This window comes from Berghia stephanieae, chromosome 12 (assembly GCF_034508935.2).
Source record: "Berghia stephanieae isolate SIO BIC M18660-M18661 chromosome 12, UCSD_Bste_1.3, whole genome shotgun sequence".
Taxonomy (NCBI): domain Eukaryota; kingdom Metazoa; phylum Mollusca; class Gastropoda; order Nudibranchia; family Aeolidiidae; genus Berghia; species Berghia stephanieae.
The window spans coordinates 12,531,989-12,558,246 of NC_088371.1; the positions used below are offsets into that span (position 1 = coordinate 12,531,989).

The 26,258-nt window shown below is 35.9% G+C and overlaps 1 protein-coding gene across 1 annotated transcript in view; it reads left to right on the forward strand.

Moving 5' to 3' along the window:
* The first annotated feature begins 3,216 nt into the window (after positions 1-3,216).
* The window catches only part of LOC144957478 (thrombospondin type-1 domain-containing protein 7B-like), a 447,754-nt gene continuing 424,712 nt past the window's right edge, over positions 3,217-26,258 (forward strand). Inside the window, exon 1 of the mRNA XM_078888764.1 lies at positions 3,217-3,262. The gene's annotated coding sequence lies outside the window, so the exon portion shown is untranslated. The remainder of the gene's footprint in view (positions 3,263-26,258) is intronic.

Below are 26,258 nucleotides of genomic sequence, written 5' to 3' on the forward strand. Positions count from 1 at the left end.
TTGTTCCGAAATGTCCATTCGTTGGACAGCAACAAATCACGTGATTTATGACTCGGTTGGACGAAAACATGAATATAGATCGTTCCCATTGAAAAACATGAGCATTTATATTGCGCAATATCCACTAAACGTACTCAAAAGCGCTCTACAGGTGGGCCCTAGCCAATGGCAACATATAAAATGTTGGACAAGACCTGACGCCCCGTGAAGCGATATTACATATTTTCTATAGAGGCAATGTTGTTAACGGCAAGGCTATGTGGTCTTGTGGTATGACACTCGCTTTCGGATCGGAAGGTCCTGGGTTCGAGTCTCGCGCTCGGCGCATAGTTGAGTCCTTGGAAAGGTTCTTTACTCACATGCTCTTACCGTACTCAGGTGTAAAATGAGTATCTGGCCGTTAACAGAAGTGTCTTTGTCTGAAAAATTGTAATATCGCCTAACAGGCGGCATGTCCCGTCCTACATGTTAAATGTTGCTGTTGACCAGGGACCCCTTGTAAAACGCTTTGAGTACATTTTAGTGGATATTGCGCTATATAAAAGCTCTTTTTTTTAAAGGTACTCATATTATAGATAGTATGCGTTTAGCAAAGAAACTCACAACATTGCCATCCGGAAGTATAACGGAGCAACACACAAACTCTGTGTAACCATGAACTTTTATAGTCTGGTTAATACAGTTTAGTGAGAACAACTCACAAACGCGGATGGCAAAAACAATAACAAAGGTCTGAGTGACGTCATCTGCATACTATCTATAAACAACTAACCATGCTTGTCCGAGCACGTGTGAAGGTGTTACAAATTCCATGTTTTAATTGGTAAAAAAATCGACTTGTTAATTAGATTCCCTAGTCTGATGTCACGTCGCCCAGCAACGGCGAGCAGCCTGGTTCTAAACAAAGAAAATGGGTACTTTTTATTCTTCATGCTGGCTAGAACTTTTCATATGTCATGTGATCAGAATGTATAAAAGTCAAAACATGATCAGATTTATAATGTTTTTTCCCCTCTGGATACACTTTTATGCTCGTCGGAGAAATATTTTATAAGGGCGTCCGCCATTGTTCCAATAGTTTAGAGCCAGTTACTAAGTTACCATACGTCATTAAGAGGGAAGTGACGTCATGACTGTTGAAGCGTATTGTTCCGAGAAGTCTAATGATGGAATTGTTTTAACATTGTTATCGTGGACAATATTTTCCGTTTGTTTGAGAGTATTTCCATTACAACAATGAGCCCATATGTGACACATCGTCTCAAAACGGTATTATGTCGGGATAAACCAGATGCTAAAAAGTCAAATTAGAGCTAAACTGGTCAAAAATATCAATTATTGCTATTTAGCATACTAAATTATGATATTCATTCTCCTCAATAAAACATACAAACTCAACGCAAGTTTGATATTTTTGGTTATAAGTTCAGTTTTCAGCATCTTAATCATCCCGACTTTATACCGTTTTTAGGTGAGGGGTCACATATTATCAATTAGTTTGGGTTATCAGACCTACTCATAAGTACGTGTCTGGCCAATGACTTTCATATTCAAAAGTCGTAATTTCATTTCAAATATAAATCCACATGCAAATAAATAACGGTGGCACCACAATCGGGTTGTCTTTGAATGGGAGCGATCTAAATTCATGTTTTCGTCCAACCTAGTCATCAATCACATGATTTGTTGCTATCCAACGATTGGATGCTTCTTAACAAATGTAAACACACTGTGTTTTGTTTATGAAAATTGTACACATACTCATGTGTGTTTCTGAACAAAATGGCCAATCGTGATTATAGATATTTCAAAAGCTGTGAACGCTTTTCACTATGTGGGTCATTTTGAGCACACTTTGCTCGTGACCAATGACCTCGAGCACATGGAAATGTAATATAGATCGTGCCCATTAATTCGTGGTTCTTTTGCAGGCACTACAAACTTAAAAGAAGAGCTTTTATATATAGCGCAATATCCACTAAATATGCTCAAAGCGCTTTACAATGGGTCCCTGGTCAACAGCAACATTTTACATGTAGGACGGGCATGACGCATTTTAGGTGATATTACAATTTTTTTCTGACAGATACAACGCTGTTAACATCCAGGTACTCATTTTACACCTGAGTACGGTGAGAGAATGTCAGTAAAGAACCTTCTCTAAGGACTGAACTGTGCCCGAGCAAGGCTCGAACCCTGGACCTTCCGATCCGAAAGCGAGTGTCATACTACTAGACCACATCGCCGCACGACAAACTTTAAAGGTTACACGCGGTTTTATGTGCCAGTATGATTGATCTTGCCGTTAGATATTGGTAGATGTGTTTTCTAGTAAACGAGTACCATTTAAAAAAAAACACATACACACACACACACACACACACATACACTTAACAATAAAAAAAAACAACACATAAACTAAAAAGAACAAGCCCCTATTAATTTTAAAAACTTCTACAAGACAAACAAAAATGCCCCCCCCCCACCCAAAAACAAAACAAAACAAAACAAAACAAAAAAAAAAACCCAAAAACATAACAAAACAAACAAACCCATGCAAAACAAAAACAACCCCCCCTAACCCATGAACACACACAGTCCCCCCCCCCCCCCCTTTAAAAAAGCAGCAACAAAAACAAAACAAAAGATTAAACAAAAAAAAAAAAAAAAACCAAACAAAAAACCCCAACAAAACAATAATTAACAAACACAAAACAAAAAAAAAACAACAACCCCCCCCCCCCCAAAAAAAAAAAAAAAAAAAAAAAAAAAAAAAAACAAAACAAAAAAAAAAAAAAAAACAACCGGCACTACTGTTTTGGTAGCTGCTTGTTTTCGTCGTGCAACCGGTGACAAAAATACATACTGATATAACCCCGTCACACCCGTTCGTGTGAGCGAGCTCTCGCAATCACAACAGGACGACGACGATAGGAATGAATGGTTGCCTCTTGCTTGCTTGCTTGCTCCGTGCGTCGTCGAGTCGAGTACGTTCGTTCGCACGCAGAATATACCGGCTCGCTGCTTTGCTTCACTGTTGGTGGCATAGTTACGGTTCTGTTGTTCTGTTGTATGTGTGTATCGTACGAATGTATGTATGTATGTATGTATGTATGTATATACGTATACATATATGTATTCTATTTGTAATTTGTGTGTATGGAATATAAAATATAGAGAAGGTTTTGACTTGTCTATTCGGTGCAACGCTCTATCACTCTCATCGCAGCGTCATAGATCGCTGGAACAATCAGCGATTTGTGTGAGCAGCTATAGCTAAATTAGCATCAGTTTTTCCGTCAAAAAGTTGAAGAGTGACTAACCCCTCACGCTTTCGTATGTTATACTATAATAATATGACATTGTATTGTATTATTAGTATTATTGTCGTTAAATAATGTATTATAAGTATAATAGAGGTAAATCCGTTTTGTGTACATAGATAGATATAAATTTAAGTGATGTGTGAATAGCAAATTGTTCTACAAAGTAATTTAATTAGCAATGTCTGATTTAAAATTATATTTATTATAATTATTTCATTTCTATGGAGGAGTTTGAGTTGTGATTTTGTTATTAGTGAATATTTAGTAGGGAGGATATTGATTATTATTTTGGTAATCAATTAAGCTTGTGCTAGTTTCCTAAGGATTAGTAGTTTAGTATTACAATTAATGGTAGGTAGGTACTAACAATGTGCATCGTGGTGTGAATATCATAAAGTGTTATAATTGTAAATGTGTAAATTGTGTGTAGATAGTCTATATTGTGTTGTGCAATGTTCAATTCTTTGAAACGTGGTGGAGTGTTTTCGCGCTTGGTGGATTATTATCACATTTCTTAAATTGTTCTCTGGGCGGGATGTAAAACATGAAGTAGACCAACAAAGGAGCTATCTAGCATCTAGAGAGAGAGAGAGAGAGAAGGAGAGAGAGAAAGAGTGGTCAATTTTGATTTTTGAGGTAAGTTGAGTTTGGAGTTAACGTTTAAAAAAAATGAGGAATATCCACTAAATGTGCTCAAAGCCCTTAACAAGGGGTCCCTGGCCAACAGCAACCTGTAACATTTAGGACGGGACATGATGCCTGTTTCGGACAGAGACAACGCTGTCAACGGCCAGGTACTCATTTTACACCTGAGTACGTTGAGAGAATGTGAGTAAAGAGCTTTCTCCAAGAACTCAACTATGCGCCGAGCGAGGCTCGAACCCAGGATCTTCCGATCCGAAAGCGACTGTCATACCTTTAGACTACATAGCTGCTAATACTTTTTGCTTTGCTTTGCCTTTTTGTTTGGTTGATATTGTTTGTTTGTTTGTGTGTGTGTGTGTGTGTTTGTGTGTGGGTGTTTTTCCATCACTTGAATGTTGGGCTGTTTTTCCGCAGCAAGTTCCTAGCACTGGTTTCGCTTTGTTATTTACTTTTGTCTATCACTATTTTTTGTAATATTTATCATTATATTATCTATATCAAAACAAAGAATAGAGGATGCGGGCTCGGGATGGGGGGGGGGGGGGGGGGGGGGTAGGCGTGGTTCTCCCCCTCCCTCCCCAGTGAATACGCTTCAACAGTCGTAACGTCGCTTCCCTCGTAATGACGCATGGTAACTTAGTAACTGTCTCTAAACTATCGGAACAATGGCGGACGCCCTTATGAAATATTTCTCAGGCGATCATAAAAGTGTATCCAGAGAAAAAAAAAACCCCATTATAAATCTGATCTTTTTTTGACTTTTACACATTCTGATCACTCACAAGACAAATGAAAAGTTCTAGCCAGCATGAAGAATAAAAAGTACCTATTTTCTTTGTTTTAGAACCACGATGGCCGCCGATGCTGGGCGACGTGACATCAGACTATTGAATCCAATTGAGACTTTTGCCGATTTTGTCCTTCACTGCCAGGAACTTGTGGAAAGACACCCGAATATTGAACTGATGATTTTGTATTGTTTTGACTTCAAAGCTTATCTATTGATAGTAGAATGCGCTTGGCTAAGAAACTCACATTGCCATCCGGAATTACAACGGACCAACACACAAAACTATGTGTAACCTTGAAGTTTATAGTTTGAATAATAGTGTTTAGTGAGAATTACTCATAAACGTGGATGGCAAAAAAAGCAATAGCAAAGACCCGAGTGAAGTCAACTTCATGCTATCTATACAGAAAATAAATAGTAATAAGCGGGTGGTTGGATGGGAGCATCACCCTTGAATCATATACCTATGATGTTCGCATGGGTGTACGATCCGATAGTGATGTCGTTTCTTCTTCTCTTTACTAGCCTATCCTGCTTCTTTGGTTTGTGATTGTATTTTTGACAGGGGATATTTTTTTTCTGTAAATCTTCTGCCGGTTTGTTCTTGGTTATTTATAATTTAGCTTATGATATCTTTAGGTTATGATTTTGATTTACATTTGTACTATTTTTGTTAGATTGCTTGTTTTTTTTGTTTCAGCGGTCTCTCATATAACGTCAATTGTGTTGGAAGAGACCTAAAGCAACAAACAAACAAAAAAAAAAAAAACCAAACAAAAATAGTAATAATATCATTTTTATTGCCTACCCACCAAAAAGAGGATCGCATTTAATCATCAGTCTTCTTTTAAGATAAAACAAAAATAAAAGTGAGTTTAACCGGCCTTGAAGGATAGAATCAATCACATTTTAAAAATAATACTTTTGGTTATTTCATGTGCTTTGTATACAATCTTTGGCTGTTTTTCAGCACGTTCCAAGAACTTCCGAATGGCAATGTTGTGAGCTTCTTAGCCAAGCGCATACTATCTATAGATGTGTGGCCTTGAGCAAGACACCTAGCCTTAGCTGACTTTGCGGCGCTGCACTGCGGCTGACGCCCGGATTATTCCAGTCTTCTTTTGGAATAGACCCTAAAAAAAATTTCCCCTCAAGGATGAATAATGGGAATTATTTAAAGAAAATTATTTTAATCAGAGCTGAGAGTCGAACTCCATTCCTTCTGATCACCCGTAAGACGTGCTACCAATACATCATAGAAGATACTCCCTCGAAGCGACAATAAACACTATACCTATATTTTTCACTAAGTGTACAGATAATATGTATCTTGTTAATGTTAAAACATACATACATCAGCAAACGTATTATTACCTCATAATCATTACCGGTCATAGCCCGGAGTATTATGGATGATGATTGATTTCAGTTATATATATACATATATATATAATATATATATATATATATATATATATATATATATATATATATATATATAGATATGTAATATGACTTCATAATACATCAATACATATATACAAACGCACACGCACGCACGCACACACACACACACACACACACACACACATATATATATATATATATATATATATAGGAAGATAGATATCTAGAGAGAGAGAGAGAGAGAGAGAGAGAGAGAGAGAGAGAGAGAGAGAGAGAGAGAGAGAGACAGAGAGAGAGAGCGAGAGAGAGAGACAGAGAGAGAGAGAAAGAGAGAGAGAGAGAGAGAGAGAGAGAGAGCGAGAGAGAGCACATTTTAATGATTTATTAGAAACAATAGACAAATAGATAGATAATTATACAGATATAGTTTAGTCGTATAAGTTGATATATGAATACATCGGTAGATAGATAGATGGATAGATGAATAGATGGGTAGATGGATAGATGGATAGATTCATAGATTGATAGACAGAAATTAAATATGAGTGATGACAAAGAATCTATCTCTTTTTCTATCTATCTATCCATCCACCCATCCATCCATCCATACATCCATCCACCCATCAATCCATCCATTATATTTCAAATCCAGAATTTATCCTAATATTTTTTAGTGTTAAATTGACACCACCAATTCATTACTGACTACAACTCTGGTAAGACCTCGAGCTGAGCTCACTTACAATAAATAATTCCACAGAGTTTCGGACCCCCTACCAGGGAATAATGCAGTAATAATATAATGTAAGAAAGAGATCAGCATTGTCTATCTATATGTAAAAACACTTTTCACCTCCTTTGGGCAAGGGACCTTTTACTTGAAAAATCCGTTGATTATTCTGATTCTCAACACATCAAAAACTCTTGACCTTTAATTTCTATGAAGTCTCATGTTTGAGACTTTTTCACAATTTTCGTGTCATTCTTATCAATTATTATTTCGACAATTTTTTCTTTTTTCTTTTTCTTTTTTGTTTTCTTATGTATTTTGTTGGTTAAAGCGAGAAGAGATGTTTTGTTGGAATAGTACAGAATGCCAGGTAGCTATGCGATAACTAGCGATTACTAAACACATACATATGGCTTTGATTAATCATTGGAAGATGTGTATCTCCAATAGATTTAGTCTATGAGGTGTGTGAGTAACACACTTCTCTGTACTGAACGCTGCATAATTTTTGCGCAGTGATACAGAATAGAATGAATAAAGTTGATGAAATGCTCGCTGTTTTATCTTTTTTACTTTTAATTTTTTTTTTAGATAGGCCGTCAGTCGAATGATGAGTTTTCTCTCAACCAGTCTATTGATGTATATTAATAGATTGATTGATATCATTTAGTGAGAACTACTCACAAAAAGGTTGAATGATACCAAGTTCCTCCCCTCTATATGAGGCTTTCTTTCTTTGTCTTGGAATTAGATTTCTTGGTTTCTCCTGGCCCTGACAGGAGTCCTTGGCTGAGAGGGAAACAGGCAAATGTATAGTTATTTTTAAAAATGTTTTAACTTTAAATTGTGACCTTTTTGGTATCGTTTTTATCCTGACATATTACCGTTTCGAAACGACGGGTCAGAAAATAGTGCACGTAAAAGAGCAGTTCGTCTCGTCTAACATCTTGAAATATACATCAATGGTAATCAACTACGCAGTGTAGGCATTTATTATCGTTTTGACTACAATTATTTTATTGAATGAATTGATAAGTAGATGCAGTAGTCTGCCATTATATAGCAGATATCGTGTAGTTATAATGGCTGATTGGATCTCTTGCTTGATATCATCTTATCATCTATTATGATAATAATATGTATTTGAACGGAATTGCAATGAGTGAGGGAAGGGGTGTGGGGAGGGGAGGCGACGGGAGGGAGATGAAGGGTGTACGTGTGGAGTGGAAAGTGGTTGGGGGATGGATTGATAGTTAAACACACACACACACACACACACACACACACACACACACAGAGAGAGAGAGAGAGAGAGAGAGAGAGAGAGAGAGAGAGAGAGTTAGATAGATATAGTTTTATAAATAGATAGATGGATAAATGGATTGATGGATGGATGAATGGATGGGTGGATGGATGGATAAATGAATAGATGGATAGGTAGATAGACAGATAGATAGATGGAAGATAGATAACCATGTGTGGTTGTGTGTGTGTGTGTGTGTGTGTGTGTTGTGTGTAAGTGGATGTGTATATATGTATACAAACACACACACATATATATATATATATATATATATATATATATATATATATAGATAGATAAGAAAGGGAGAGAGAGAGAGAGAGAGAGAGAGAGAGAGAAGAGAGAGAAGAAGAGAGAGAGAGAGAGAGAGAAGAAGAGAGAGAGAGAGAGAGAGAGAGAGAGAGAGAGAGAGAGAGAGAGAGAGAGTTGGAAGGGGGCGGTTAGTTTGTTTTACACGTGCAAATTGAGCTAAAGGCAACCGTGAATTATTTATGAAAGCCCTTGATATAAATCAACGCTGCCGATATTTGTAGAGATAGTATGCAGATGACGTCACTCAGGCCTTTGTGATTGTTTTTGCCATCCGCGTTTGTGAGTTGTTCTCACTAAACTGTATTAACAAGACTATAAAAGTTCATGGTTACACAAAGCTTGTGTGTTGGTCCGTTATACTTCCGGATGGCAATGTTGTGAGCTTCTTGGCCAAGCGCATTCTATCTATACGATACGAATTCCTCCAATTGTGTGGTATTTCTTTAGTAGGGAGGGTACAGTCGATTCGTTGGTAAGAAATGCAGTTGAGTTAAATGGTTACTAAAGGGGATGATCTATAGTACCTTTCCGTGTTCTCGAGGTCATTGGTCTTAATCAATTTCCTAATTGAGCTTTTATATAGATAGTTCGAAGATGACGTCAGTCATGTCTTTGTTATTGTTTTTTGCCATCCGCGTTTATGAGTAATGCTAACTGAACTGTATTAACCCGACTATAAACGATCATGAATACACAGTTTTGTGTGTTTGTCCGTTATTCTTCCGGATGGCAATGTTATGGGCTTCTTAGCTAAGCGCATACTATCTAAAGCCTTGTCTGTATCCACAAAACGTGCTCAAAGCGCTTTACAAAGGGTCCCTGACCAACAGAACAAGATACATATTGAACGAGACATGACTCCTGTTAGGAGATATTACAATTTTTTTCCGACATAGACAACGCTGTTCACGGCCAGGTACTCATTTTACACCTTAGTACGGTGAGAGAATATGAGGAAAGCGCCTCTTCCAAGGGCTCAACTATGCGCCGAGCGAGGCTCGAACCCAGGACCTTCCGATCAGAAAACGAGTGTCAAACCACGAGACCACATAACCCCACGATTGGACATTGGAACATTCTGTGCTCAAAGTGACCCACATAGTAAAATTATCACAGCTTTTGAAATCATATATCCAACATCACAATACGATTCAGTAGTCTGATGTCACGCGCCCGGCAACGGCGGCCATCTTGGTTCTAAACAAAGAAAATCATTACTTTTTATTCTTCATGCTAGCTAGAAATTTTCGTTCCCTTTTCGTATGCCTTGTGATCAGAATGTGTAAAAGTCAAAACATGATCAAATTTATGGGTTTGTTTTCGTCTGAAAACGCTTTTATGCTCGTCGGAGAAATATTTCATACAGGCGTCCGCCATTGTTCCGATAGTTTAGAGCCAGTGTTACTAAGTTACCATGCGTCATAAGGAAGGAAGTGACATTACGACTGTTGAAGACTATTGGTCATTTTATTCAGCTTGACACATGGGTATGTTTATAACTTTCGTAAACAATAAATGAGTGTTTTTTAAAAACATTTTTTGAGAAATGTCCACCAATCGTTGCACAGCAACGAATCACGTTGGACGAAAACATGAATATAAATCGCTTCCATTGTAATTGGTATAATAACCTAGCTATATACCTACACAATTATTACATATGTACATACATTTTGCACACACACACATACACTCAAGCAAAACATACACTCTAGCTACACAAACAAACACGTGGACACAGTAACATATTATACTTATATACTTATATATATATATATATATATATATATATATATATAATATAATATAAATATACATATATATATATATATATAAATATATACATATAATATATATATATATATATATATATATATATTCTTATATTTCTATATCCATTATATTTCTAGATGTATAACATGTTTATAAGGGGGAAGGGAGAGCTGCCCCCCCCCCCCCCCCCCCCCCCACGTCGCACCACAAAAAATATTTAAAGACGAACAAAACAAAACCAACAACAACATGACAAAACAGACAAATAAACAAAAGAAAGCTTTAAAAATGTAACTAAAGCAGACAACGCAAATGTAAAAACAAACAGAAAAAATAATATAGGGGAAAAATAAAGAAAGTAAAAAAAAAAAAAAGACAATTAAACTTCTAGCAACTCGATACTTATAAAAATGTGACCCTTACCTCAAACCGGTATTAAGTCGGGTTGGTAAAGATGTTGAAAACTGTATTTATAGCCATCAATATCAGACTTGTGTTGAGTTTATACTATTTATTATTGAGGAGAATGGATATCATATTTTAGGGTGCCAATGCCAACAATTTATATTTTTTGACCAGTTTAACATTAAATTCGGCTTTTAAGCACATGGTTCGTTCCGACATAATACCGTTTTGAGAGGATGGGTCACAAATGTGTAAAACATTTAAAAAAAATGTTCTTATTAAAGGAAAATCGAAATTATTACAATCATCTTTTAGAAAAAGTATAATAAAAATTGATAAATAGATACAGCATAGAATATGAAAGAAAGATAGAACAGAAGAAAGAGTTTATTTTAAAAGAGAGAAAAAAGAAGAAACATATAAATAAGGAGACAATTTATAAATTGAAAACGAAACAGAACGAAATAAGATCCAGGTTGAAGGACTGAAGTTCTTACACACTGACAAAATGCTTTTTTTACAATTTGGCTACACATCTTTTATTGCATGATATATTATAATAATAATTATTTGATAGCGGCAGTATCCACAAATAGTGCTCAGAGGTGCTTTACAATAGTATTTTTTTTTTAGTATCACATGTTCATTCAATTGACTACAAAATCACGACAACAGCCACTTACATAATATCTTGTTCGAAGTTCACATAGAATCACGATACTGCATAATATAGAGCAGTATAATTAGGTGCCCCAAACGTAAACAATAACAAGTTGCTAGTGATTTTCGTTAGGGACCGGAATAATTTACGCACAATATAGGTCTCCCAATTTTGTAGTTTGAGTTGTAGGCAATACACTTTCAGTATTGAAAATATGTTTACATAAAATCTAACAGTTGCAGAAATAATAATATAAGACTAAATTATTCTGAAAATCAGGCTCCGAATAATTCTCGTTTTGTTCACACCAGCGCAATAATTTGCTCTGGTCTAAAAATAGATAGACTGTAACTTTTGATAAATTTTACCTTTTGTTCCATAAAATATCCATATCTAGACATTATTTGATGCATGATCGAGTATTTATGAATATGGGTTTCTTTTGCCACCTAACAGCCAAATTTTAAAGGTTATTTTTTTTCTATAATTTACATTGGAACTTGAGCTGTCAAGACAGGAACATGTGGTTTGCCATGTGCTTCTAGACCTTTGTTTACGTTTGGGGCACCTAATGAAACTGCTCTATACAAAGTAAATATAGTATAGTATCGATCGACGAGTACTTATTTTCAAGTAGGATAACCGAAAATTTTTTTTTGGGCTCATCTGTATAATCCAAGTACTTTCAAATCAACGCAAAAATATTGTCCATTACAGCAATGGTAAATCAAATCCATAATAAGGCAGGAAAGTCGTGACGTCACACCTTATACACCTCCGGTTCCAAACTCATTGGAAGTGTGTATTCATGAAAGAGGGTTTATAATGAATTGGTTACTTTATTGAATCATAAAGTGGCATAACTATTAAGTAGCAGGGTGTGTATCTAGGCAGATTTTTATGATTACGGGGCTTACAAGAAGGAGGAATAATGATCTTTATTGACGACCAACATATATTTAGACAAGAAAATAAGATGCCATCGCTATGAAACGATAAGGCCAATTACACAAGCAAGGTATGTATCCAGTCATCCAGAAGAGTGGCTTTACTCTTCCACTGAGATTGGAACCAGTTGCTTTTTTTGACATTACACTTTTGTTCCCTATTGTATGAGATTATGAAAAAGTATGCATAGCGTTTCAATTTATGAATTCAATATTAAATCTCAGGTTTGAGACTTCTCAACGGGTTAAAATAATAGTGATATTATACACAATCGGATATATAACAGCTTTAAAAAAAAAGAACAAAAATACACGGAACGTTTCGGCTCAAAACCCTTCTCCAGCCAATAAGAGAAACGCTTAAAATGATAATACATCATACTTAGTCCAGATAGACAGGAGATAAACGATAGTTATAGAAGGAATAAAGTTGACGTCACTCAGCTCTTTGTTATGTTTTTTACACCTTCAGTTAGGTTAATAAGTTCTACTTGAAAAATTGTTATGCTTTTCAGACCTTCAGTTGGGTGATAAGTTCAAATTGAAATATTATATCAAGTTAGGCTTTGAACGTTTCATGTGCCATAGATTGGTGTATGTTGGTCGGTACGTTTCATCTGGCGGGTAGATGTGAACATTTTACTTAAACGTGTTGCATCAATAGAGGGAATGGAGTTGACATTCTTCAGCTCTTTGTTATAGTACTCAGATCTCCTCCTTGGGTGATTTGTTCTCCCTAAAATAATATCAATCAGACAATAACATCAAAAATTAGACATGGTTTATTTTGTCTTGGATTGGGAGGGGGCAGAAGGGAGAGGAATGATGCGGTGTGGAGCGGGAAGTGGTAGAGGGATGGATGGAGAATTAAACAGACGGACAGAGAAACAGACAGGTAGATAAATAAATAGATAGATAGATAGATATAGATAGATATGGGTAGATAGATATATAGATAGGTAGATAGATAGATAGATAGGGATAGATAGATAGAAAGATAGACAGATAGATAGATAGATAGATAGATAGATAGATAGATAGATAGATAGATAGATAGATAGATGGATAGATGGATAGATGGATGGATAGATGGATGGATGGATAGATGGATGGATAGATGGATGGATAGATAGATAGATAGATAGATTGATAGATAGATAGATAGATAGATAGATAGATGGACAGATGGATAAATAAAAGATAGATAGATAGATACGCATAGCATGTATAAGAAGTTAAAAAGACAAACAAACCCACAAACTTCAATTCCAAGTTTTAAAAATACAATGTGTTTTGTCATGTCACAGATGCAAAGCGAGTGTTACATCTCTGGAACGGATCCAATATAATTAGGTGTTAACTGTAAACATTAATTACTTTCTATTATTTTTTTTACCGATATGCTCTCTGCTCTGTCGTTTGCTGAAAAAAAGACAATTTTTAAAAAGTTTTGGCCAGAAAACTCATCCTTTAAATTTTATCAATCCCTTACCCTGACAAAAAGAAATATCTCAACCTGGGACTTCATTGAAATGGTTCCTTGAAGTCCCAGACTTGAGAGTGGATTTGATAAGAAGACGAGGTTAATTTCAATAAATTGATTGTAGAACGGGATTTCAGGCCAAAGTGTCAAAACGCGTTTTTTTTTCCTGCCTTGAGAACGGCTATTTAGCTTCGATTTAATCGCATTGTCAGAGCTGCCAAGCCAGATTATCACTCCAAATCGGTTGTAATGAAAACTATGTGTAATAAGAACGATTTAGATGAACTGCATGGTAAGAATAATTTGTTGGGCTGCGTGTCTCAGTGGTACGGTCTTGGCTTCGTACCCGAAAGGTACCGAGTTCGATCACCGTCGCTGCGCTGTGTGGCCTTGAGCAAGTCACCTCGCCCTGCCTTGCTCAATTTGCGGCGCTGCACTGAGGCAGACGCCTGGATTATTCCAGTTCTTCCTTGGAATAGACCCTAGAGAAAAATTTCCCTATGGGATGAATAAAAGGGAATTTTATTTTATTTTTATTTATTTTGTAGTATTGATGCTATGCGTTTAGGTAAAATACTCACGACATCGGCCAGCCAAATCAAACAAACCACCACACGAAACGATGTGTAACCTTTAACGTTCATAGTCTGACTGATATAATTTAGTGAGAACTAATCACTAACAAGCTGTCAAAAATTAGTAACAAAGTGGTAGTGACATCAACTTCGTTTCCTCTATTGCGAACGATTTCATCGAAAGTATACTTATTTAAATGGTCAGTCAATAATTTAAGCTTTTGAGCTTTTTTCTTTATACAGTGCAATATCCACTTAACGTGCTCAAAGCGCTTTACAAAGCGTCCCTGAAACGTAACATGTAGAACGAGACATGACGCCGGTTAGGTGATATTACACTTTTTTCCTGACAAAGACAACGCTGCTAACTGCCAAGTACTCATTTTACACTCCAAGTATGGTGAGAAAATGTGAGTAAAAAGCCTTTTCTAAGGACTGAACTATGCGTCGAGCGAGGCTCGAACTCAGGAACTTCCGATCCGAAAACGAGTGTCGTACCACTAGACCACATAACCGCACAGCACAAATAATTTACGCGCTTTTCACACTATCTGGAACTCATAAAACGCTCAGGTACCAATACATGTACTGACACAAATAAACTCTTTGTTCACGATACGTAGTTTATTTTTCTTCTTTTAGATCATAATGTCTTCCAAAATTAGGTAGTCTATTTATACTCATACCTACTCTCATAACCGATTTTACAAAAAATTATGTGCGCCGAGCGAGGCTCGAACACAGGATTTTCCGATCTGAAAACGAGTGTGATACCACTAGACCACATAACCGAATACTGCTCATATAAAGGTTAATAAAACTATGTTACCAATACACTTGGATCTTTTATGTACATATAATATAAAGTTGACATCACACGGATCTTTGTTATTGTTTTTTTGCCATCCGCGTTTATGAGTAATTCTCACTAAACTGTATTAACCAGACTATAAACGTTTAAGGTTACACATAGTTTTATGTGTTGGTCAGTTATACTTCCGGATGGCAATGTTGTGAGTTTCATAGCCGGAAGTATAACTGACCAACACACAAAACTATGTGTAACCATAAACTTGTAATACAGTTTAGTGAGAATTACTCATAAACGCGGATGGCAAAAAACAATAACAAAGACAAGAGTGACGTCAACTTCATTCTATCTATAGCGGGATAGCCACCGAATGACGTGTTCATCGTGCGTACTTTACACGGGGCCGCAAGCCAACAGCAACATTTTACGTGTAAGATGAGACACGACGCGCCTGGGCGTTGGAAATTCCGAATGAGTTCCGGAACATACACCCCTGCTGCGCGAACTTGGGAGTTCAAGAATCGTGTTATGTATTACCTCACCTATCATTTTATCAAAATGTATTCTTTTGTTCTCGAATTTAGTAATTTGATAATACGATTTGACATTGTTGTAAGGATATCATTCAGAAAAGTGAGTGGAGCAGACACGTATATTGATAATAAACTAACAATTTCTAACAATAATCTCTATTGTCTTCTGGTACTTTTTAAAAACTCATTTCCTTTCTTGTTAACATCATGATATCCTTACGCGTCAAAATATAATATATTCAATTTTAATAAAACTGGGTTCGTCTTTAAAAAAGAAAATTCTTGACTTGCTCGGCTTTTTTCTCTCCCCCCCCCCCCTCCTTTTTTGGTTATTTTAACAAAGTATAATAGGGGCGCCACGTAATATTTTGCTATTACGCTGTATAAATAACAATAATATGGAATTGAATGTAAGTTTCAATTTAATTACGAAAACAGATAAAGTGGACGTTTCGGGTTCCCCTTTATCAACAAACAGGATGAATGAAACACTACAGATGAATGAGATACTGTGGTAGTGGCGTTGTTGAACTGTATTAAAATCGGGTTTTCCCCTAAATCAACGGGTTAAAATAATTTTTTTTTTGTTTTGTTTTTGTTTTTGTGGGATCCGAACTATGGACCTAGAGGACAAAAGCCGAATACTATATCACGAGACCAGTCAGGATATCTGAATTATTATTTACTCATCCAGAATGACAAAATCCGAGGTTAGGTTAAATTAGAACTAGGCCGCGCTTCTAGAAGGAACGAAGCTGACGTCACTCAGCTATTTCATATTTTTTTTAGACCTGTTAATTATTACTTCTTACAAAATTATATCAATCAGACTATAACATAAAAGGTTACACACCGTTTTATGAGTTGGTATGTTTAACCTGGCTCACATATGTTGTGAGTATTTTACATAAACGCATGGCATCATTAAAAGGTTAATAATATACCTATGGTACCGATACACCCAATGACGTCATCAACACATCGGGTTTTCATTACGTTTATGTCAATTCTACATCTATCTGTGCTACCTGAGTCTAGAAATTTCAACTATTTTGCTTACGATTTTGGTGTCGAAGTAGAAGTGATATATTATTTAAGAAATTATACATAACAAGCGGGTTAATGATGATGGAAAAAAAAACCGAGAAGGTTTTGGCGGCGTTTTCGCTGGGTTTGTAAAATTGTCCTTTCCGGCAATTGGCTTTCTTAAATGAAATAGAAGAAACAACGTTGACTTAGTCAACTTTGTTATTATTTTTTGACACCATGTAAGGGATTAGTTCTCACTAAATAATTGATGCTATGTGTTCAGGGTTTTTTCTAGTATTATTATTTCTTGCTTTGTCTGGCACCTTTTTATACACATTTGTTCAGATCTTTATCGTACACCAGTGCCTGTTATCTTGTGTCTTAATTAACCCTTTCCTTACCAACTATAGGAAAATCGTCACATTCGTTACGATACAACCAACATTATTCTTAGTTAAATTTCTCTTGTACATCATAAAAGTTTTAAAAGATGAACAGTGTGTTGTAGAGCATGTTTTACTAAAGAAATTATGTATCGCAAGAACTTTAGTGCTATTAAGTTTGAGTGATAAAAAATATATTTTTGTGTTAGTTGGGTGTGAAGTTTTGGGGAATATCCTGAAAATGGCTGGTAAGGAGAGGGTTAATTTGATTTAAGAATTGTTCACTTGTTGCTTGGCTGGTTAAAATGACTGTTATTCCACCCCTCTCCCTAATTATTTTAACACGTAATGATATCAAGTTTACAATAATAATAATTTGTGACGTCAGATTATCAAACATTGACTTTCACAAAGAATTCGATTGCGGGTGGTTGGATGGGAGCATCACCCTTGAATCATATACCTATGATGTTCGCATGGGTGTACGATCCGATAGTGATGTCGTTTCTTCTTCTCTTTACTAGCCTATCCTGCTTCTTTGGTTTGTGATTGTATTTTTGACAGGGGATATATTTTTTTTCTGTAAATCTTCTGCCTGTTTGTTCTTGGTTATTTATAATTTAGCTTATGATATCTTTAGGTTATGATTTTGATTTACATTTGTACTATTTTTTGTTAGATTGCTTGTTTTTTAGTTTCAGCGGTCTCTCATATAACCTCAATTGTGTTGGAAGAGACCTAAAGCAACAAACAAACAAAAAAAAAGAATTCGATTTTTTGAAAAAAAGAAGTATCAAGATAGATAGACTATCATTTAATACTTTTGAAAATGTCTTTTACTCAGAGATGCCGAAATCGGAATCGAATGAGGGGCGGGTATCTAGAATAAAAGTTTCTTACGCTCTTGCGTTTTGGAATTCGCAAGTACTTATAGCGGTTGGGAACACGTTCGGAATTCCAAAAAGCAAGAGTGGAAGAATCGTATAATATTCACTATACTGTCCTACACTGCAATACTCAGAAAACAATAAAACGTCTTAAAAAAAAAAAGAAATTGGCCTGAAAACTCGTTCTTCGGCTAAGTGGTTTTGTGATATGATACTCGCTTTTGGATCGGAAGGTCCTCGGTTCGAGCCTCGCTTGCTCGGTGCATAGTTGAGTCCTTGGATAATAATAATAATAATAATAATAATAATAATAAAATAATAATAATACTTTATTGCATCCCAAAAAGGAAATTTTTTGTACAGACGTGTTATAATTTACACATAAGATAAAAATACAATGGAAATAGGATGTATATATATAAAAAAGGAGCATCTCTATAACCAGAGCTGCGCTTTATAATATGAATAATTTCAACACTGTAAAATAGTTAAAACTGTCACCATAAATTGAAAATTGAAAAGATTGCAAAACAAATAAATTAATAAATTAATATTTATATTTAAAAAAAGTAAAAATGAGAAATAATTATATAAAATGATTATTGCTTGTTGTTATAAAGCCTAATACTGGACGGCAGAAAAGATTTTCGGTGTCTCTCTGTTTTCGTTGAAATAGAGAAAGGGCGACCACTTCTTTCTGACATAATAATTGATGGTCTTAGTGGATGATACTGGTCATTTAATATTTTAGTTATTTTATTTATACAAAATTTCTCGTATAAAAGATCTACATCGTCAACATCATTTATATAGCGTTTAATGGATTTTTTAATATTTGAATTTATTTTGTTCCTTTCCACTGCTAAGCAATTGCCTCCCCAAGCTGTTATACAAAATGACAAAACAATTTCGATTACTGCTCTATAAAATAATGTGCAGAGGGTTTTATCTATTCTAAACTGAGAGAGTTTCGATAAAAAATATGTACGTCTGCACATCTTATGCCTAATTATTTTCAAGTGTTCATCCCACTTGAGCCTGTCATCAATCGTTACACCAAGGTATTTGTAGTGAGGAACTCGCTGGACGAATTGGTCCTTTAATTTTAACGGTTCTATCGGTTCCTTCACTCTCCTAAAGTCAATCACTAGCTCCTTTGTCTTGCTTATGTTAAGCTCTAGGTGGTGGGCATCACACCAAGACACAAATCTATCAATTTCTTGCCTATAAGCCACTTCGTTGCCATTTGTTATGAGGCCTTGAAGAGCGGTGTCATCTGCAAACTTTATTAAAGGTACACTCAGGTTTTGACTTCTACAGTCATTCGTGTATATTGTGAATAATACAGGGGACAATACACAACCTTGAGTAGCACCAGTATTTGTAGTTATACAGGAAGATTTGTTTTGCCCTAATTGAACATATTGTGCTCTCTCCGTAAGAAATTCGAGCACCCAAGCAATTATATACTTGTTTAAATTCAGACTAGTCAATTTTTGAACAACCAACTGAGGTTGCATTGTATTGAACGCTGAAGAAAAATCTGCAAAAAGCAATCTGCAATAGCTCCTAGCGTGATCTAGATGCCTGTAGATGTTGTTTGTAAACAGCAAAATGGCATCCTCTACGCCACGTCCTGGTTTGTAAGCAAATTGATGACTATCACTCAATGGCATAAACTGATTCCTAATTTTAACAAGAACAAGTTTTTCTAAAGATTTCATGACTATTGAAGTCAGTGCAACAGGTCTGAGATCGTTCATAGTTTCAAGTTTTTCTTTTTTGGAACAGGAATAATTTTTGAAGTTTTCCAAATTTCAGGGATTGAAACGCATTGGAGGGACCAGTTAAAAATATGTGTATAAATGGGGGAAAGCTGGTGGGCACATTCTTTTAATAGTTTTCCTTTCAATCCATCCGGCCCAGCAGCCTTCCTCTCGTTTAGTTTCGAAAATACGAATCTCGTTTCCTCTTCACTGACCTCAATAGTCATTTCATCTTCCAAAGCCCTGTCTAATTTATGTTTTTCATTTTCAATATCAAATTTGTTTGCTGTGTCGAAACGTGAATAAAATTTATTTAAAGTTTCAATTTCGATATCTTCTGATATAATCGTGGGCTTTGGATTATAGTTCACAGCAGTTTTAAGCCCCCGCCACGTGTCCCTTATATCCCCAGAAGAAAAGCATTTTTCAATTTTATTTTTGTACTTATCTCTACAACTAGATATTACCCTCTTTATCTCTTTTTGTTTTGTTTTCAGATCTTTTTTGTTTCCACTAGTATAGAGAGTTTTCTTTTGGTTCAATAAAAGTTTTAGATCTTTTGTTATCCAAGGCTTGTTGTTAGGATAATATTTTATTTCTTTTTTACAAGACACTAGCTGTTCACAGAATTTTAAATACTCACTCACAACACAGTCATTCAGCTCATCCACACTATCACATGATTCGATAAAAACATTCCAGTCAGTGCATTCAAAACAACCACGCAAATCTTCACACACACTTCCATTCCAGATCTGTACACTTTTCTTTACTGGTTTTACACGTTTAAAAACAGGGCGGTAGGTGGGGAGTAGCAAGAGCATGCAGTGGTCAGATAAACCTAATGGGGCACGGGGTAAACATTTATAACTATTTTTAATATTACACAGGAATAAATCTAATGTTTTTTTTGTCCCTTGTCTCGCAGTCCACGTATTGATGAAGTCCCGGGAGAGTAAAATCGTTACATTGGTTAAAATCGCCAGTGACCATCAATACGGCATCGGGTGACTTAATTTGAATGTCCTGTATTTCTTTCCTCAAAATATTTTTCGCTGTGGTGTTGTCTGATGATGGTGGAATGTAGACGTTGATGATGATGACATGAGTATATTTCCGGGGTAGGTAATATGGTCGTGACGAAACAGTAATAAATTCAATTTTATCGTCACAATACATTTTCTTTATCTGACAGTTATTGGGGTGGCACCATTTGTTGTTAATATATGTGCACACCCCACCCCCAGTTCGTTTATTTACATTAGTCCGATCTCCTCGAAATAGTGAATATTGTTCAATATTAAAACATGATGATGGTATGTGAGGAGATAGCCAAGTCTCTGTTAACGCTATTATGGAGGCTTGACGATAGTCACTATTAAAACGACACAGTGAAAACAGTTCATCAATTTATTTTTCAGTGATCTTACATTACCTGTCACTACACAGGGTAAAAATGGACGAAAAGGCCGTCTGTTAAATTTTGTTTTTATTTGTTTAAGGCTCTTTACTCACATTATCTCACCGTACTCAGGTGTAAAATGAGTACCTGGTCGTAAACAGCGTTGTCTCTGTCCGAAAAAAATATTATTATATCGCCTAATAGGCGTCATGTCTTATCCTAAATGTTAAATGTTGCTGTTGGATAGGGACCCCTTGTTTAAGCGCTTTGAGCATGGTTAGTGGATATTGCGCGAAATAAATGCTCATTAAAATATTGGTGGATTAAAAATAAACTCTTCTTCTATTGTTAAAAATTATAAACAACTCTCAAACCTGGGACTTCCTTGAAGACGTCACTGAAGTCCCAGGTTTGAAAATGTTTGCAAAGATGAGATTTGCTTGAATCGATCGATACTTGAAGGACCAGCTTTCTGTTTTTTTCAAAGACCGGCAATACACTCACAAAATGCTCTTTAAAAATCCGCTTTCATTTCGGTTGATTCTGATTACGGCTTTGTGTTCATGTGGTACATCACAAACTTTCGGACCAGTACGTTCTTGGTTCCAGTCCGATGTAAGCGCCGCAAGATTGAGTCCTTGGAAAAGCTTTTTTATACATTATCTCACCGCATTCATGTGAATATTGAGTGCCTAGTCGGTAATAGCTCATTTAGTGGATATTGCCATATAGATAGTATGCGCTTGGCTAAAGAGCTCACAACATTGCCATCCGAAGTATAACGGACCGGCACACAAACCTTTGTGTAACCATGATCGTTTATAGTCAGGTTAATACAGTTTAGTGAGAATTACTCATAAACGCAGATGGCAAAAAACAATAAAAAAGACCTGACTGACGTCAACTTCGCTCTATCTATAAGATAAAACTCTCAAACACAAATCAACTAAATTCTAAAAAGATTATTTATTTTTTTTAACAATACTAAAACGATCTACGAAATAAGATACTGAACGTGGCCCGATAACGGGTGAGGAATGCGACAGCACTGTGCGTGCATGATTTGTCAATCATAGAAATCAAGGTTGTGTACACGTGTCGTGGGAAATTAAATTGCACTATAAATCTAAGCCAACCATCGCACTATGGTCACACATGAATGCCGTTCATTTGCAGTGCAATTCAGACACGGAATAATGACATAAAAGAAAAGTTTTGTACTTTTTAAAGTAATTTTAAATTCTATTTTGAAATTTCCGTAACATTAGCGATGACGTGGAAACCGATAGATAACTAAAAGCCCTTGTTACATCAATTCTTTCTCTTTTGGTTTGTTTTTGTATTTCATCGACAGCTCAATGGGAAAGCCGTGGGTGGCTTCTCTTGTAACAGCAAGTGTCAATAGTTGTTGGGCTTGTTCAGTGATCGATTGGGTGACAATGATCTCAAAAATACTGACTGGTTCTTTGTTTTAGTGCAAGGTACTTCAGACGCATAACACCCATTGACCCGGATTTGACTAGAAGATGGTTAATGATAGGCATTGATAGATACTGTAAATGTGATGACACAAAAAAAAAAAAATAAAAAAATAAAGAAAGACAAAAAGTGACCCATCCTCCCAAACGGTATTATGTCGGAACGAACCATATGCTTAAAAGCCGGATTTAATGTTTAACTGGTCAAAAATGTAAATTGTTGGCATTAGCCCCTTAAAATATGATATCCACTCTCCTCAATAAATAGTATAAACTCAACACAAGTCTGATATTGCTGGCTATAACTACAATTTTCAACATCTTAACCAACCCGACTTAATACCGTTTTGAGCCGAATGGTCACAAATAGCTAATAGACATTGTCCACTGTGCGATGGAAATTTAGTTTAATCTCTCCTGCTTTGAGAATAAATAAAGCATTCCGAATATCAACTGACACGGTAAAATCCTTGAAAATACGCTCTATACAGAATCATGTCCATTTTTTGTTCAGATTTTATAGAGCACTTATCTCACTTGTGCAATGAAAGAATATTTCCTTCATGGCAACAAATATGTAGGGAGACCACTAACATCAATGGTAACTACCCTGAACCAGGATCTCTCTACATATGTGACCCTTTGCCTCAAAACGGTATTAAGTCGGGTTAGTTAAGATGTTGAAAATTGTATTTATAGCCAGCAATATCAGACTTGTGTTGAGTTTATACTATTTATTGATGAGAATGGATATCATATTTTAGGGTGCTAATGCCAACAATTTATATTTTTGTCCAGTTTACCATTAAATTCGGCTTTTAAGCATGTGGTTCGTTCCGACATAATACCGTTTTGAGAAGATGGGTCACATATCAGAAATTTCCGGATTCAGATGATGCCGAATTAATCCCTGAAGAACTAGGAAATATTGCAGTGCCCTCTGTACTAAAGTCACAACAACAAGATCTTGACAGCCTCAAGACTCTGGAAATAATTAACAACATGGATGGATTGAGCAGCTATATTCATCGACAATGACTGAATTACACAATTCTCAATTTCCATGGGCCGAATGGCTTTATCTTGTCAAAAGGTTCAAAGTTCAAAACTTTTTAGCTTTTGACTTTTTGAAAGGCGGCGTTAATTGTAACCCACCGACTCCAAACGTTTTCATTTCGGGCTGAATCAGATCGTAAAAAGTAAGTTTTAGAATTGAAATGATAAGAACAACGAGTTTCGGGTCTTTTGAAATAAAAATTTCAAAAAAAAATAAATTGAATTTTATATAGCGCAATATCCACTAAATGCGCTCAAAGCGCTTTACAAGGGGTCCCAGGTCAACAGCAGCATTTAACATGTAGGACAGGACATGACGCCTGTTAGGCGATATTACAATTTTTCGGACAAGGAAAAGGCTCTTTACTTACATTCTCTCACCGTACTCGGGTGTAAAATGAGTACCTGGTCGTTAACAGCATTGTCTTTGTCGGAAAAGAATTGTAATGTCGCCTAACAGACGCCATGTCTTGCTGTTGGTCAGTGACCCTTTGTAAAACACTTAGCGCACGATTCGTGGATATTGCTCTGTCTCTCTCTCTCTCTCTCTCTCTCTCTCTCTCTCTCTATATATATATATATATATATATATATATATATATATATATATATAATATTAATAATAAGCTCAATTTAAAAAAAAAGTGTTTTTAGCCTAACGAGGGGATGTTCTCTTATATAAACAAAGCTTCCACCTCCGATGACGAAGCTGTTTGGCTGTCTGTATGTGTTTGTCATTGCGAAAATAAAAACCGTAGCGATAGATATCACATGATTGACATACTACGATAACAAGAGGCGTACATCTGGTTTACAAATAAATACCAGTCATACACATATTTAAGTTATTAACACTTATTGCACTCGACGACGTGCACACATTATTGGCAGGACTGCTGCTGATATCCAGATGCAATGGGAGCAGAAGTCGTCACGTCACGTCACGTCACCACAACCTTCCCCTCTTCCGGTTCCAAACTCCGTGGAAGTTTGTTACAAAAAAAAAAAAACAAGAAAAAGAAAATAGAGCTTTTATATGGCGCAATATCTACTAAATTTGCTCAAAGCGCTTTGCAAAGGGTCCCTAACCAACAGCAACACTTAACATGTAGGACGTGACATGACGCCTGTTAGGCGATATTATAATTCTTTCGGCAAGGTACTAATTTTACACATGAGTATGGTGAGAGAATGTGAGTAAAGAGTCTTTTCCAAGCACTCAACTATGCGCCGAGCGAACCCAAGACCTTCCGATCCAAAAGCGAGTGTCATAACATTAGACCACATAGCCGCACTCGACGTGCACGCCATTGGCAAATCTGATATCCAGATGCAATTGGAAGCAACAGTCGTCACGTCATATCACCACACCTTCCCCTCTTCCGGATCCAAACTCATTGGAAGTATGTTACTAGTCTTCTAGAGGATTAACAATGAATAAGGTTACCTATTGAAACATAAGAAGGTGGGAGAATTATTTTAGTAGCAGGATATTATAATATAGGCAGATTATTATTAGGATTACGGGGAGTAAGAGAGCGAGGATGGATGATCTTTATCGACGACCAGCATTTATTGTAGGTTAAAAGATAAGACATCATGACCCTGAGACCAGAAGCGTATTGTGTATTATGTGTCATGTCAACACACTAGTTTTAAAACATCAGTACTTGTTTAAAATTTAGCACAGACCATAGGTTTTCTTTTTCAATGTTTTCAATTAATGATTTTTCTTTGCGTGCATATTTATTGAAAATCATAATTAAATCTTTCCATACCAGTCATTTTCAGGATGTTCCCCAAAACTTCACACCCAACTAACACAAAAATAGATTTTTTATCATTCAAATACAATAGCAGAAAGTTCTTGCCATACATAATTTCTTTAGCAAAACATGCTCTACCACACACTGTTAATTTTCTTTAAATTTTATGATGTGCAAGAGAAATTTAATTTTTAAAAAATGTTGGTTGTGTTGTAACGAATGTGACGATTTTCCTATAGTTGGTAAGTAGGAGAGGGTTAAATCCTCTGTAACTAAGATTTATATTGTGTTACAGCTTGCAAATAATGCAATAAATTGTTTGTTTCCTATCCAACAATCAATCAACGCACTCCAATTAATGTTTACGCCAAATAAAGCTAGATCTGTCCAAACAGAGAAAAGAGTTATCCATGCATATTTAAGTTGGTTCATACAAAACACGCAGTGTGTGACAATCCATACCGTACTCTATTGTGTTCATTAACTTTAAAGACAACATGTGTTCTCAATAAGCGGCAAGACAACAATTTCTTGTCTAATTTTCCGCTTGATTTCATCCGTTAGTTAGTTCGGCTTAAATCTTGTGATAAAATTGTTATAATAATATAGATAGTATGCGCTTGGCGCATAAGCTCACATCATTGCCATCCGGAAGTATAACGGACCAACACACAAAACTATGTGTAACCATTTATAGTCTGGTTATTAGAGTTTATTTAGAATTACTCAAAACGCAGATGGCAAAAAAAAAAAAAAAAAAAAAAAAACAACAAAAAAACAATAACAAAGA